This window comes from Conger conger, chromosome 6, assembly GCF_963514075.1.
Source record: "Conger conger chromosome 6, fConCon1.1, whole genome shotgun sequence".
NCBI lineage: Eukaryota > Metazoa > Chordata > Actinopteri > Anguilliformes > Congridae > Conger > Conger conger.
The window spans coordinates 6,412,155-6,425,670 of record NC_083765.1 but is presented as its reverse complement, the minus strand read 5'-3'; the positions used below and the strand labels follow the sequence as shown (position 1 = coordinate 6,425,670).

The window sequence follows — 13,516 nt, the reverse complement described above, 5'->3', positions numbered from 1 at the left end:
AAGTAATCAGATTCTCTTATTCTTGAATACAAAGAGCTAAAAGTTACTGCAAGTAGGTGTGCTGAAAATAAGAGAATTGGTGCCAATTGCATGAAGAACAGAGTTCTGAGTAAGAGAAAACACTTGATCGATTGAGGAGGGGCTACTGCTCATGGGACCGGGTCAGCCCAAGATTGCTACTCTAAGATACATTCCCCGACCGGGAATCGAACCCAGGCCACGGCAGTGATGGCACAGAATCCTAAACGCTAGCCCACCAGGGAGAGGAGGTCAGCGCACGCTGTGGGAAGATGTTCCCGGACGCTCTTACACTGAAGACGCACGAGGAGCAGCACAGTGCGGGGAAACCTGGACCTCTGGGTTATGGGCCCAGCACGCCTCTGCTGCACCACTCTCCTGCCTCGCTCTGTTTCCATTCCAGTTACTCTATGAATCCTGATGTGTAAATAAATGTGCGTCTATCTGAGGTTTCCAATGACACCATTCTACCAATTGTAAAGGCAGTTTTATTAAATATGCCCTCGCAGGGAAGGGTTTGTTAATGACATTCGGATCACCGGTAAGCAAAAGACAGATTCACCCCAGATGGGACTCGAACCCACAATCCCTGGCTTAGGAGGCCAGTGCCTTATCCATTAGGCCACTGGGGCACTGTGGTCCCTCCATCTATGAGAGGCTAGGGCTGGGGCCCTCATGATATAACAAAGACATGAAAGGTAAATCTGTGAATGGATTCAGACTACATTGTATGAGGTTATGATGGGATGCAGTCAGCATCAGCAAAATCAGAGAAGAGCATTGCAATATCCATTCAAATCAGTCTAAACATTTCCATCTATTCCTATGTGGGGATGAAATGGCTGGAGTGAAATGGCTGAAGACTCTTAGCTATTGGGTCCAGCTCATGTATGACATCAAGAGGGACCTGATTTAATGAGTGAAGCATGTTTTAGTCTCACTGCTTCTCACTGCTTATCTCCTCACATTGATTCATAAGATTTCCATGGAGAGATTTTTTATAGAGAGATTTGTAGCAGTGCATAACATAAGGTGTCATTTGGCTGACGCTTTTATCCAAAGCGACTTGCAGTTGGTTAGACTAAGCAGGACACAATCCTCCCCTGGACAGCAGGTTTAAGGGCCCAACAGCTGTGCGGATCTTATTGTGGCTACACTGGGGATTGGACCACCGACCTTGCGGGTCCCAGTCATTTGCCTTAACCACAACGCTACAGACCTTAACCCATAAAAACTTTGCTTCACAACAAAAACCTCCTGGCGGGTGTCTTGGTGGCGCAGCCTGTAGAGCACTGACCGCATGCTCATTGTGAGCCGCGATTCGAATCCGACTGTCCGACGGATTAATCAAAAGTCCTCATGTGAAGCTTGGGGAAGGGGGTAGAGTTTGCTTTGGGAATTTCTGGGAACTTGAATCCGGTCATTTGCTTTTCCGGACCATGGGTCTGCTATGAAAAGCCGCCAGATTTCTTTTTAAATTTTTCATTTAAAAGAATTGGAGCAGTGAAGTGCATTGCATTAAAATTGCCCACGTCTGTCACGCAACAGGACTCAGCTTTAGAATCTGCCAACTTTGGGGGTGTCTCGGTGGCGCAGCCTGTAAAGCACTGACCGCATGCTCATTGTGAGCCGCGATGTCGGCGGTTCGAATCCGACTGTCCGACATTTGTCGCATGTCTTCCCCTCTCTCTTGCTCCCATTCTTCCTGTTTCTCTATACTATATACTGTCCAATAAAGCTGAAAAAGGCCTAAAAAATATCTTGAAAAAGAAAAAAAAACATCCTGGCTTCAAACCCTAACTGTGTGGAGTTTACGTATAGCTATTTTTCAGCTTTTAATCCCTCTCCCAACTTTATCTATCTCCCAGTCCCCCTCTTTCTCCAATGCAATTTCACTTGTGGGTGGTACAATTAGGGAGGAGTTGAGGAGGGAGGTGGGGTTGTGAGGTGATACAGACCACACCCATACAATCCTAGGGCATGTTCAATCTGAAAATATTTTGCTACAGTTTTTGTGTTGAACCACATGTTTTCTCCCAACGGTGTGCAACGTTTTATCACGGCTTTGAGGTATGTTTGCCCCCGTTTGTGTGTCGGGGGTGTAGCCTGAATCAATAATAATGTAGGCCTATGCCAGAGAACACCTTCTCACACGCCATTGGAGCAAACCGTACTATGTCAGTCAGTCCGCCCACGGTTTGCAACAGGGTGTTCAGCACATCACCGTTTCTGTTTAAATAAAAGTTTTGCTACATTTCGCCAGGGGTGAATGTAGCCCTGATGTTGGTTTCAATACAGATTTTATGTACGACTTGAAATGTATATTATAATCGTTATCTACATTACCTTGAATTGACTTTTGGAGGATGTGAAGTGGATACATCCCTCTGTGATAATTTACAGTTATTTCAACTATTTCCAGGCCTTTTACAGTCACTTGAAGTCAGGTTTTGAATGGCTGGATGCAGTAAATTAGCATCCGTATACAGTTATGATAACACTACACACTCAACGATCACTTTATTAGGTAGAGTTTGACACCAGCTTGTTAATGCACATGTTTAATCAGCCAATCATGTGGCAACAACTAAATGCACAAAAGAATACAGATGTGGTCAAGAGGTTCAGCTGTTTTTTAGACCAAATGTCAGAATGGGGAATAAATGTGATCTAAGAGACTTTGACCGTGGAATGATTGTTGGTGCCAAACGTTGTTGGTTTGTCACAAGGAAACACATACACAACACCTTTCTCCAAGCAATGTTTCACATCCCAGTCAGTTGAATGCAAAAAAAAGGTATATATTATTATTGTTTTATCACCAGATTCACGATATTGTTAAAATCTACAAAAAAATTATTGATTCCCTGGACATGTTGGTGTAGATGGGATTGAGGGTACTGACCAAAAGAGAGCCCTGCATTTAAGAGAAAATTTAATCAATTAAATGTCATGCAGTCTGAAAGGAAGTGCAGAAGAGAAAAGGTAATTATCGTGACAATATTGGATCGGACAGGGCTCAATTCAGATATGTGTGAGGAACGCAACGTCAAAGGAAACTGTTGACCATGTACTTGTGCAGTGCACAAAATATTATCCAGAGAGTGAAAGGCTGTGTCGATGAGGTTGGACAGGGATGGAACTTAGAGGGGATAGTTGAGTTGGGAGAGGGGGGGTGTGGGAGGTCAATAGATGGCAGTCTGCAACTTAAAGTGAGTCTTCATCCTGAATAAACCCAAACAAGAAGCAGATCCGCCTCCAACTGTATGTCCACAGGAGTGTTTCATACGCGGTTGTTGTGTCTTGCTCGTTCATAATTTGCAAGAAATGTCGTCTTTCCCTTCTTTTCAGGTTCAGGCGGCCTCCATCTTGGAGGTTTTAGCGAAAACGGCGGTAGTAGAAATTACTAAACTAGATGATGATGGGTCTGCTGCCTGCGACTGGAGATGAGCAGAAGCCAAAGAGAGAACGAAGCGCTAAACAAGAAGTTACTGCTGATGGAGGGAGGGAGAGCTCAGGGCTGTGCGAGGATACGGAGAGGGAACGCCGATCATTTCTCTAAAGGCCCGGACACACCAAACCGACGGTCGGCCGTCGGACGTCGGTGGCGCCCTGTCGGCCGAGTCTTTCCGGTGTGTCCCGCACGCGTTTTGGAGAGCTCTCTGATTGGCTGTCCAGCTAGCGAATCAGTGCACGAGAAGAGAAACGGAAGCGACGAAAGCAAGCCATTCCAAAGTTACTATCACTACCAGACATCATTTTCGATTAGTATTACTAAATAGCGAGAGAACAAGGAAATTGCTGCAAACTGTTTGTTGTGAGCGAGACACTTCTTCTAGGTCCAACGCAATGCAAACGCATTCCCCGGTCTTCCGGTTTCCATTTTTTGAAAGACAAATACAGACTACCGCCACCTGCTGGTGTGGAGAGTTATTACCTCTCACGCAGGCGCAGAACGTACGTGCAACTCGGCCGTCGGCGGACCGTCGTTGCGGTGAACACTCTCCAGGAGGTAGGTGTATGTGTGTCAAAGTCAACAATCAAGAGAAGACTTCACCAGAGTGAATACTGAGGGTTCACCACAAGATGTAAACCATTGGTGAGCCTCAAAAACAGGAAGAACCGATTAGAGTTTGCCAAACAACATCTAAAAAAAGTTTCATTTCAAATCCGTTGTGGTGTATAGAGCCAAAAAGATGAGAATTGTGTCGATGTCCCAATATTTATGGACCTGACTATATATATATATATATATATATATATATATATATATATATATATATATATATATATATATTGTCACGCCCCCCTGCTGCATTTTAACACTTTCCCCTTATGCCTCCCAACAGGATGATTGGTGGGGGGGGGCAGAATAGCATGTCGAGTACCTGTCGTTGGACTGACGGTTTTTGGTTCTAGTTTTTGCACTCACAACATTGCTACTCCTACTACATGCAACACTACAGTCATACTAATCCTTCACACCCCATGATAATTTACTTTAAAATAAAGAAATCGTTATCTCGTAAGCCTGTTGTCGCGTGTCTCATTTTCCTGCTCACGACTTGAACGAGTCAGTCGTAACAGGAAAGTGGGGGCTCGTCCGGGATATGATGCACATTCCCTTTGCTTATTTAGATTATTTTTGTTTTGCGACCGTAAGTTTCGGATGTCTGACTTCCTACGGGTATCCGTGATTCTATACGTGGGAAGTAGAGTCTTTGTTCGATTTAACTGTCGCAAGAGACACGCACTTAAAAATAAATAAGGAATAACCTGAACTTTTGGACACTTGATGGTGAGTATCCAGGGTGCTGACATGCAAATTGTTTTGGAGCTGTGTTTATAAACCCCTGTTAGGTTGTAGCGACGTATCCTGTTTTAGGGTATCGTTGAGCATGTGTAACTTGTTTGTTGTTTTTGTGTGATTTCGCAGTTAATGGCATTTGTCCTGGGTTCACTTCCATTGTGTGGAACATGGTTTATCAATTGAACTGTGCGACATACGATTGGGTTATGTGATTAAATGATCCCGCTGCAACGTTACATGAAGACTAGGGTCGAGAAAATAGTTAGTTTGATTACTATCAGTTAGTTTGGGGTTGCTCCGGTTGCTGTTTTCACTACTCTGCATATCGCTCATCAGTCATACTTGTCCAAATACCGCGAATAAAAAGAGATTACGAAGTTGGTTTTGGTACGGTGGTTCAGCAATAAAATTAATAGTAAGAAAATAAACCGTTGTCTTAGTTCGTCTGTCACAATGGCTGGTGATCTCGACCTAATTGAAAGTGAGAAGGTAAAAACTTTTTTGAGGGAACCCTCGAATAGTATTTTTCTGTCCTTTAATGTGCTAGAACTGAGGCAGCTTGTGGTGTATTGGGATGGTAATCCCCACGGTCTGAGAAAAGCAGAGTTGCAACAAATGGTTCGGCGATTAGCCCTTTGTAATGACTTTCCATTTGAGGCTGTAGATGTACCGGTTGATGGTACAGACATTCCGCCCAGTGACAAAAGCTGGGAATTGGCTTTACGCGAAATGGCGTTAAAAGAAATGGCTTTAGAAAGGGAATTGACCTTAAAGGAAAAAATTGCAACCGAAAATTTGGAAATGGAACGGGATAAATTGCTTGAACGACGTCAATCCCGTGCAACTTTGTTGGCAAGGCCAGACTTGCGCTTACTCCCTAAATTTAGTGAGAAGGACCCTGACACCTTCTTTGTCCTATTTGAACGGTTGGCTACATCTCGTAGGTGGCCAGAGGAGGACCAAGTAGTTTAGTTTAGTTTATTTATTTAGCACAAATTTTAGTACAAATCTGTGCAAGGTGGGAGCGAAGCCCTAACAGGCTTGTACAGAGCTCCACACCTAACCAACACTTACTACTTACTAAGATGATATAAGAAAGAAGAAACCGACAACATAGAGTGATGATTAAACATAAGATGATATAAGGAAGAAGAAACAGACAACAAAGAATGATGATTAAACATAAAATGAAATAAGAAAGAAGAAACAGACAACATAGGATGATGATTAAACATAAAATGATATAAGAAAGAAGAAACAGACAACATAGGATGATGATTGAATATAGGATGATACGAAAACGAAGAAACAGACATAGGATGATGATTGAACATAGGATGATATGAGAAAAAAAAGACAACATAGGATGATGACTAAACATGGGATGATACAAGAAGAAGAGAAACAAATAACTGAGATGAATATTTAGTAGCAGATTAAGGTAGACATTAGATATTTTTTCAAATGTTTTTTAAAGACAGTATGTGAGGACATAGATCTCAGTTGAGGGCTTAGTTCACTCCACAGCTTTGGGCCTCTAACGGAAAGATTATACTGGTGTCTTGATGTTTGTGAGCGCGATAGGAGTAGATTATTGTTGCTGTGTCTCGTTTGATGTGAATGGACATTGGAGGTGGCAGTAAATAGATTCTGAAGGGTGTCTGGAAGTTCATGAATTTGTGGATGAATATGCATATCTGGTATGTGTTCACTTTTTCAATCGGCAATATGTTATATTTTTTAAAAAGGGGGGCGGATGGTGCATATCTATTTGAGTGGGAGATAAACCTTAAGTATTTCTTCTGTACTGTACGTAGTTTATTAAGATATGTAGGATAGGTCGCTGCCCAGATAATGTTACAGTAATTGATGAAAGGGAACAGGAAGCTATAATACAGAGTAAGATGAGCTGAAGAGTGAACTAAGGGACAAACTTTCCTCAATATGCCCAGCATCCTTGAAGATCTTTTGGTGACTAGGTCAATGTGATTAGACCACTTGAGATCACTATCAATAATGATGCCTAAGAATTTAGTTTGCTGGACTAGATGGATTTCAGCATTATTTATGAGAATTTTGGCTAGTTCTTTTGGGTAGTGTTTGTTTATGTTACAAAAGATCATGAAGTTGCACTTCTTCACATTGAGGGTTAGTTTGTTTCGTTGGAACCATTGCGCTAAAATAGATAGTTCATTATTAACAATTCTGATCAGGGAGTGAAAATCATCGTGGGAAGCTATGAGATTTGTGTCATCCGCAAACAGAACTGGAAGGAGATTTGTACATGACATGGCCATATCGTTTATATAGATTAAAAATAATAAAGGACCCAGGACTGAGCCCTGGGGGACACCAAATGCGATCTTAGATTTCTTTGAGGAAACACCATTTAGATGGACATATTGCTCTCTATTGACAAGGTAACTGGTTAACAGTTTAAGGGCAGTATCCTTCACTCCATATCTTTTGAGTTTGGCAAGCAGTATAGCATGGCATACCGTGTCAAAGGCTTTGCTTAGATCCAGGAAGACACCAAGGGCAAATTTTTTGTTATCAAGAGCTGATGAGATATAATTAACGAGCTGTATTATGGCATACTCGGTAGAGTATTTTTTACGAAATCCATATTGGTGTTTGTATAATATATTATTTACTGCAAGGTGATTGGATAGTCTAGAATAGATCAGTTTTTCTAAGATTTTAGAGATACAAGGAAGAATTGATATAGGACGGTAGTTACTAAATTCCTTAGAATCACCTGATTTGAATATGGGTATGACTTTTGCGATTTTTAGATCGTGGGGGATGGTGCCAGAGAGAAGAGATAAAGAAAGAATATGAGTAAGAGGTGTGATGATGTGATCAATTGTCTCCTTGATAAGGATACTCTTGATTCCATCATGACCATGAGCTGAGTTCTTTAAAGACATGATGATGTCTCGGACTTCCTGTGGAGTTGGAGGATCAAGATTTTGGAGTGAAGAATACTGACCCCTGATCGAGTCACAAGGATCAACATTAGAGTTCTTAAAGTTAGAGGCAAGTTCAGGACCAACATTTACAAAGAAATCATTGAAACCATTAGCAATATCCATTGGGTTGGAAAGAGATCCCTTAGTATCATTCATTTCCATAGGAGTAGCTGATGATTTTTTATTGCGTTTCATAAGATGATTGATGAGGCTCCATGTTGCCTTGATGTCATTTGATGCTAATGTGAATTTATGAGAATAGAATTTTTTCTTTGTTTTTCTTACTAGGGTGGTGAATCGGTTTTTACATTTCTTGTATGTTTCAATATTTATGGGGGTAGGGGTTATAATGGATTTCCTATAGAGGTTATTTTTTTTACGGGATAGCTTCTTTAGTTCATCTGTTATCCATGGTTTTCCTTTAGAGTTATTATTTCTGATTGTTGTCGTAATCAAAGGAAACGATGAATCAAGGGCCAAATTGAATAATTCAATAAATAATTCATAGGCTTTATTGACATCTTGCATCATGAGAACCTCATCCCATGAGGTGGAGCCAATGGCTGATTTGAAGGCGTCAAAGTTATTTCTCGAGAATTTACGGTATTTAATTGGTATTTTCAAAGGAGCCATAGGCCTACTATCACTGGAAGATTCATTAAGATGAATGATTTGAAAAACAGGGAGATGATCAGAGACATCGCATATCAAGAGGCCTGAAGTGATCTCAAAATCCATTGAATTAAGGAAAATATGGTCAATAAGTGTAGCTGATGAGTTTGTGATGCGGGAAGGTTTAGTAATTGAAGGAAAAAAATTATAAGAATAGAATACATTTAGGAAGTCAGTTGTAGTTGTGAGATCACCTTTAAGCAAGTTGATATTGAAGTCACCAAGTAGAATACATAGTTTGGATTCATTGTTGATTCTATCAAGTGTGGAATGAAGTGCATCAATAAAAGTATTTATATCCGAATCAGGTGGTCGATATATGGAACCGATCAAAATGCTCTTTCCAAGAAGTTTCTGACATGATGGTATTTCCACGAATATTGATTCCACAGTAGTAGTATCAAGGTCAACACTAAGTTCTTTTCTGGGAATAAAGTTGTACATCTTAGATATATAAAGTGAGACTCCTCCTCCTTTTTTGACATTTCTACAGGAATGAACTGCATTAAATTGAGAGAAGGGGTATAGGCTATAATTATCATCTGTTAACCATGTTTCCGAGAAGGCCATAACTGAGAAAGAATGTGATAAAGTAGACAGATAGGTTTTTAATGTATCATAGTTTTTAGGGAGACTCCTAATATTCAACTGGAAGGTGGAAAAAGCATTTAGATCTGGGTTAGCATCCATGAGAGTGTGAGTCAAATTATTCATTTGAGTTTCAGAATAGTACTCACAAGACAGTTTTAAAGAATGTAGGTCAATTTGATTGATGTCTGGATTAAAATGAAAATCATAAATACCATCATTGACCATGTTTCGCTCAAATGGGTTGAAGACTAGAGAGACCATGGGGGGGACAGTCGTCCCTGTATTGGTTATATCAACAGAAGCCATAGTAGATTTGCAGTAATATCACGCTTCCGATCAAGCACCAAATCCATTCATACTTCACACTCATAATCACAGGTTCACACTCATTCACGCATGCACACCAAAACATTCCTTGCAACGTGCACACCAGGAACCAAAAGATCAGCCAAAAATAGAGAAGAGAGACAGTCAAAAAAAGAGTCCAGAATCCTAGCAACCCATCAAAAAATAATGTCATGCTTAGGCCTACTACCCAGCAAGCAAAAAGGTTACCAGCTTTGAGCCTATTAAAGAGTAAAGTCAGAGCGGGTGTTCCCCATGCAACAGTTTCTTGGCAAGCAGCAAAAAATAAAGCAAAGTAATTGCCAAAAAATCAGATACCAAATCTTGGGTGTTTTAGAGCCAGAACCAGGTTGGAGTCGGATAGATGATGATCCAGAAGGCTGCCTGAGATATAGCCTAGGCCGAGGCCTACCACCCTGTCCAGAGGGCCTCTCTGAGTGACTTCCACTAAAGAGTTCATCCAAAATATGTGTAAAAAATAAACAGGGATAGATTAGGCAAAACAAGGCAATTCTTATCATTTCCGACTGCCAGTGAGCCCCAGACATGCTGGGAAAAAGAGTGACTTTCATCATTTATATTCGTCCAGGTCGGCCATCTCTCTTACCATCCTCACCTTCTCGTCAGCGGGTGTGGACCCGTTCAACCGTATTAGCACTTTACAGTCCCTGGTCCATGTTGACTTTATTTTATTCTTCTTCCTCAGCTGTCGTGCCTCTCTGGCTAACTCTGCATTCTTCGGTGTGAGATGTTCATTGATAAATACCTGAGTATCAACAAGCTTTTTCCATTGCCGGAGTAGGTCTGTTTTGTGTTTGCGGTTTACAAATCTCATTATGATTGCAGGTTTTGCTTTCTGATCTCTTCGTGGTAGCATATGACAGGCAGAGATGTTTCGCTTATCGAAGAATATTTCCCTGGAATGCAAAAAATGTTCTACCTGCGTTTCGATGGATTGTTGTTCCTCCAGAGTGGGGTTTTCCTCACCCGGCTTCCTCGAAACCGCTGCTGCCCAGGATCTCGGCTTAACCTCCAATCCACTTATGATCACATCCTCTTTTCTTGTGAATAGTTCTAGGTTTTCGACTCTTTGTTCAAGTTTCTGTAGCTTTTCCACTTTTTCTTCAAGAACAGTTATTTTCGCCTCTTTTTCCTTTACCGTTCTTTTAAGCTCCGCAACTTCAGTCAGGAGAGACACCAGCTCTGTTTGTTTAGCCGATACTTCACTCACCTCCTGCGTCAGTTTTGTCAGTTGTTCGTTCATTTCTTTCAGAGTTTGCTCCATGAATAGATGTTCCTTTTTAGGAGGCATTACAGTCTCCTACACCACTTGGCTGTTAACTTTTTGGTGGCTAAGTATTTAATAATATAAGCATTCCAACAGAGAGAAGCCGCGAACCGAAGCCGTTTACGAACATCCAACACGCAACGGATTTACTACTGCCTACTGCATCCCTCCGACTGCCAGACGACTGCTCTTACTGCCTGAGCCGTTGCGGAAAGTGAGAAAGGTGAATTTATCCCCCGCAAAACATAACGAATGATAACCCCCTCCCATGCTGCATGCTGCATGCTGCAGTCTGTACTGACAGGCAAGGCCCAAGAGGCATACTCTAGTCTTTCCGCAGAACAGACGCTGTCCTACTCTGCTGTGAAAGCTGCTGTCCTCAAAGCTTATGAGCTTGTTCCAGAAGCTTACCGTCAAAGGTTTCGTAGTTGGAGGCGGGCTGAAAAACAGTCGCATGTTGATTTTGCCCGAGAATTACTACTCCAATTTTCACGTTGGCGTACTGCAACCGGTGCCGACACATTTGAGAAACTCTGTGATCTGATAGCGCTGGAACAGTTTAAAAGTTCAGTTCCTGATTCTGTTGCAATTTATGTTACTGAACGACAAGCGCGTACAGCGTCTGACGCTGCAGTGTTTGCGGACGAATTTATGTTGATTCGCCGCGGTGGGTTCGCTAATAGCCGTTCACGAAACAATGCATTACAGAATGATTCTCCTCGTGCTCGCTCCTTTAAGCCCTTTGCTGGGGGTAGGGGTGGCCCAGGGAAAGATGTTGCTGGCACAAATGGGAAGCTTGATCCTACAAGGGTTTGCTATACATGTCATCATCGAGGGCACTGGAAAGGTGAGTGTCCAAAATTTGGCCAGTCTGTTAAACCAGTGGGTTTGGCAGCAGCAACATACTGCCCTAAGCCTAACCTGTCAGAACCAAAACTTTCAGTTGGGACAAAACCGCAAGATAAGCTTGCAGACTCTGACTATTCACCATATACCTCTGGTGGTTTCATATCTTTGGTAGGTCAGACCGCAAAACAACCTATTAAAATATTGCGGGACACGGGAGCTTCACAGTCTCTAATATCCGCAGAGGTTTTGCCCTTCTCTGCTGATTCCTTCACTGGGAACAGCGTGCTTATCCACAGTGTTACAGGTCATACAACTGTGCCTTTGCATATAGTCAGCCTTGAGTCTGAGTGGGTCCAAGGTAATGTGGTGCTTGGTGTTTGTCCTGAGTTACCTGTTGATGGTGTTGCCCTACTACTTGGAAATGATTTGGCGGGATCGTCAAAGTTGGTTGACTCACCACCTCCAGTGGTAACTTCAGAACCCCTTGTATGTGGAATGCCCGATGAAATGGGGGTAAAGTTCCCCGAGGTGTTTGTTTCATGTGCAGTCACTCGGTCGATGACTCATGGAAAAGCCATGGCTGAACGTGACCATGTGAAACGGGACAAGAGTCAGTCATTTTCTGATCTTGGGAAGACGTTTTTAGCAAATCTTGAGTCTGGTGTACCCACGGTAGTACCTGTGCCTGAGCCAGTGGTGTCTGTAGGGGAGGCTGTCACTCCTATGCTATCATTGCTGAAGGTCTCACGGGAGGAGGTAGTTGAGGAACAGTTAAAGGATCGTAGTCTTAACCGTTTGTTCGATCAACTGGTCCCTGATGGTAAACTTTCAGGGTTGTCGCCCTGTTACTTCCTTCAAGACCATCTGCTCTGTCGAAAATGGGTGTTTCGGAAAGACAATTTTGTTGGTGATGACATCATACAGGTTGTTGTCCCTGCAAAATTTAGAAATGAGGTACTATATATTGCCCATAATGGTACTGCGGGTCATACTGGAGTGAAAAAAACATACAACCGTGTTTTGCGGAATTTTTTCTGGCCTAATTTGAAGCATGATGTGGCCCAGTATATAAAAACATGCCATATCTGTCAGCTCACGGGCAAACCAAACCAAATGATGCCGGTTGCTCCCCTGTGTCCCATTCCGGTAGTAGCCAATCCTTTTGAGCATCTGATTGTGGACTGCGTAGGTCCACTTCCTCCGTCAAAAGCTGGGCGTTGTTATTTATTGACTGTTATGTGTCAGTCCACACGTTATCCCGAGGCATATCCTCTGCGTTCTATCACCACAAAGTCTGTACTGAAGGCGTTGACCACATTTATGTCCACCTTTGGTATTCCAAAGGTCATTCAGTCTGACCAAGGGTCTAATTTTACATCTAAGCAGTTTGCTAAAGCTCTTAAACAACTGAGAACACAACATAATGTCTCGAGTGCACGCCATCCGCAAAGTCAAGGGGTTTTGGAGCGTTTTCATCAAACGCTAAAGTCACTTTTGCGTTCATATTGCACGGAACTCTGTCGTGACTGGGAAGAAGGCCTCCCTTGGCTGTTGTTGGCCATTAGAGAGGTTGCACAAGAAAGCACAGGATTCAGTCCAAATGAGCTTGTGTTTGGTCATACTGTCCGCGGTCCAGTGGCAATAGTTGCGGATGAGTGGCGGACCAAAGAGCCCCCTGAGAATGTTTTGGATTATGTTAGTGGTTTTCGGCTACGTCTGTATCAAGCTCAGGCTGCAGCCCAGAAGGCACTGGGTAACGCCCAGTCAAAAATGAAACGTCTGTTTGACCGAGGTGCAAAACGTAGAAGTTTTAAATCCGGTGATCAGGTACTGGCCTTGTTACCGGTCCTGGGAAGCCCTTTCCAGGCTAAATTTGCAGGTCCATATGTTGTGGACCGTTGTCTATCAGATTTGAACTATTTGATTCGCACTCCTGACCGTAGGAGGAGTGTTCAGCTATGTCATGTTAAT

General features: G+C 42.5%; 1 non-coding gene across 1 annotated transcript; it reads right to left on the bottom strand.

Moving 5' to 3' along the window:
* Nucleotides 1–577: 577 nt before the first annotated feature.
* trnar-ccu (transfer RNA arginine (anticodon CCU)) lies at nt 578–650 on the bottom strand. Its single transcript has one exon. It is a non-coding gene; the product is annotated as a tRNA-Arg (tRNA).
* Between the last annotated feature and the right edge of the window lie 12,866 nt (nt 651–13,516).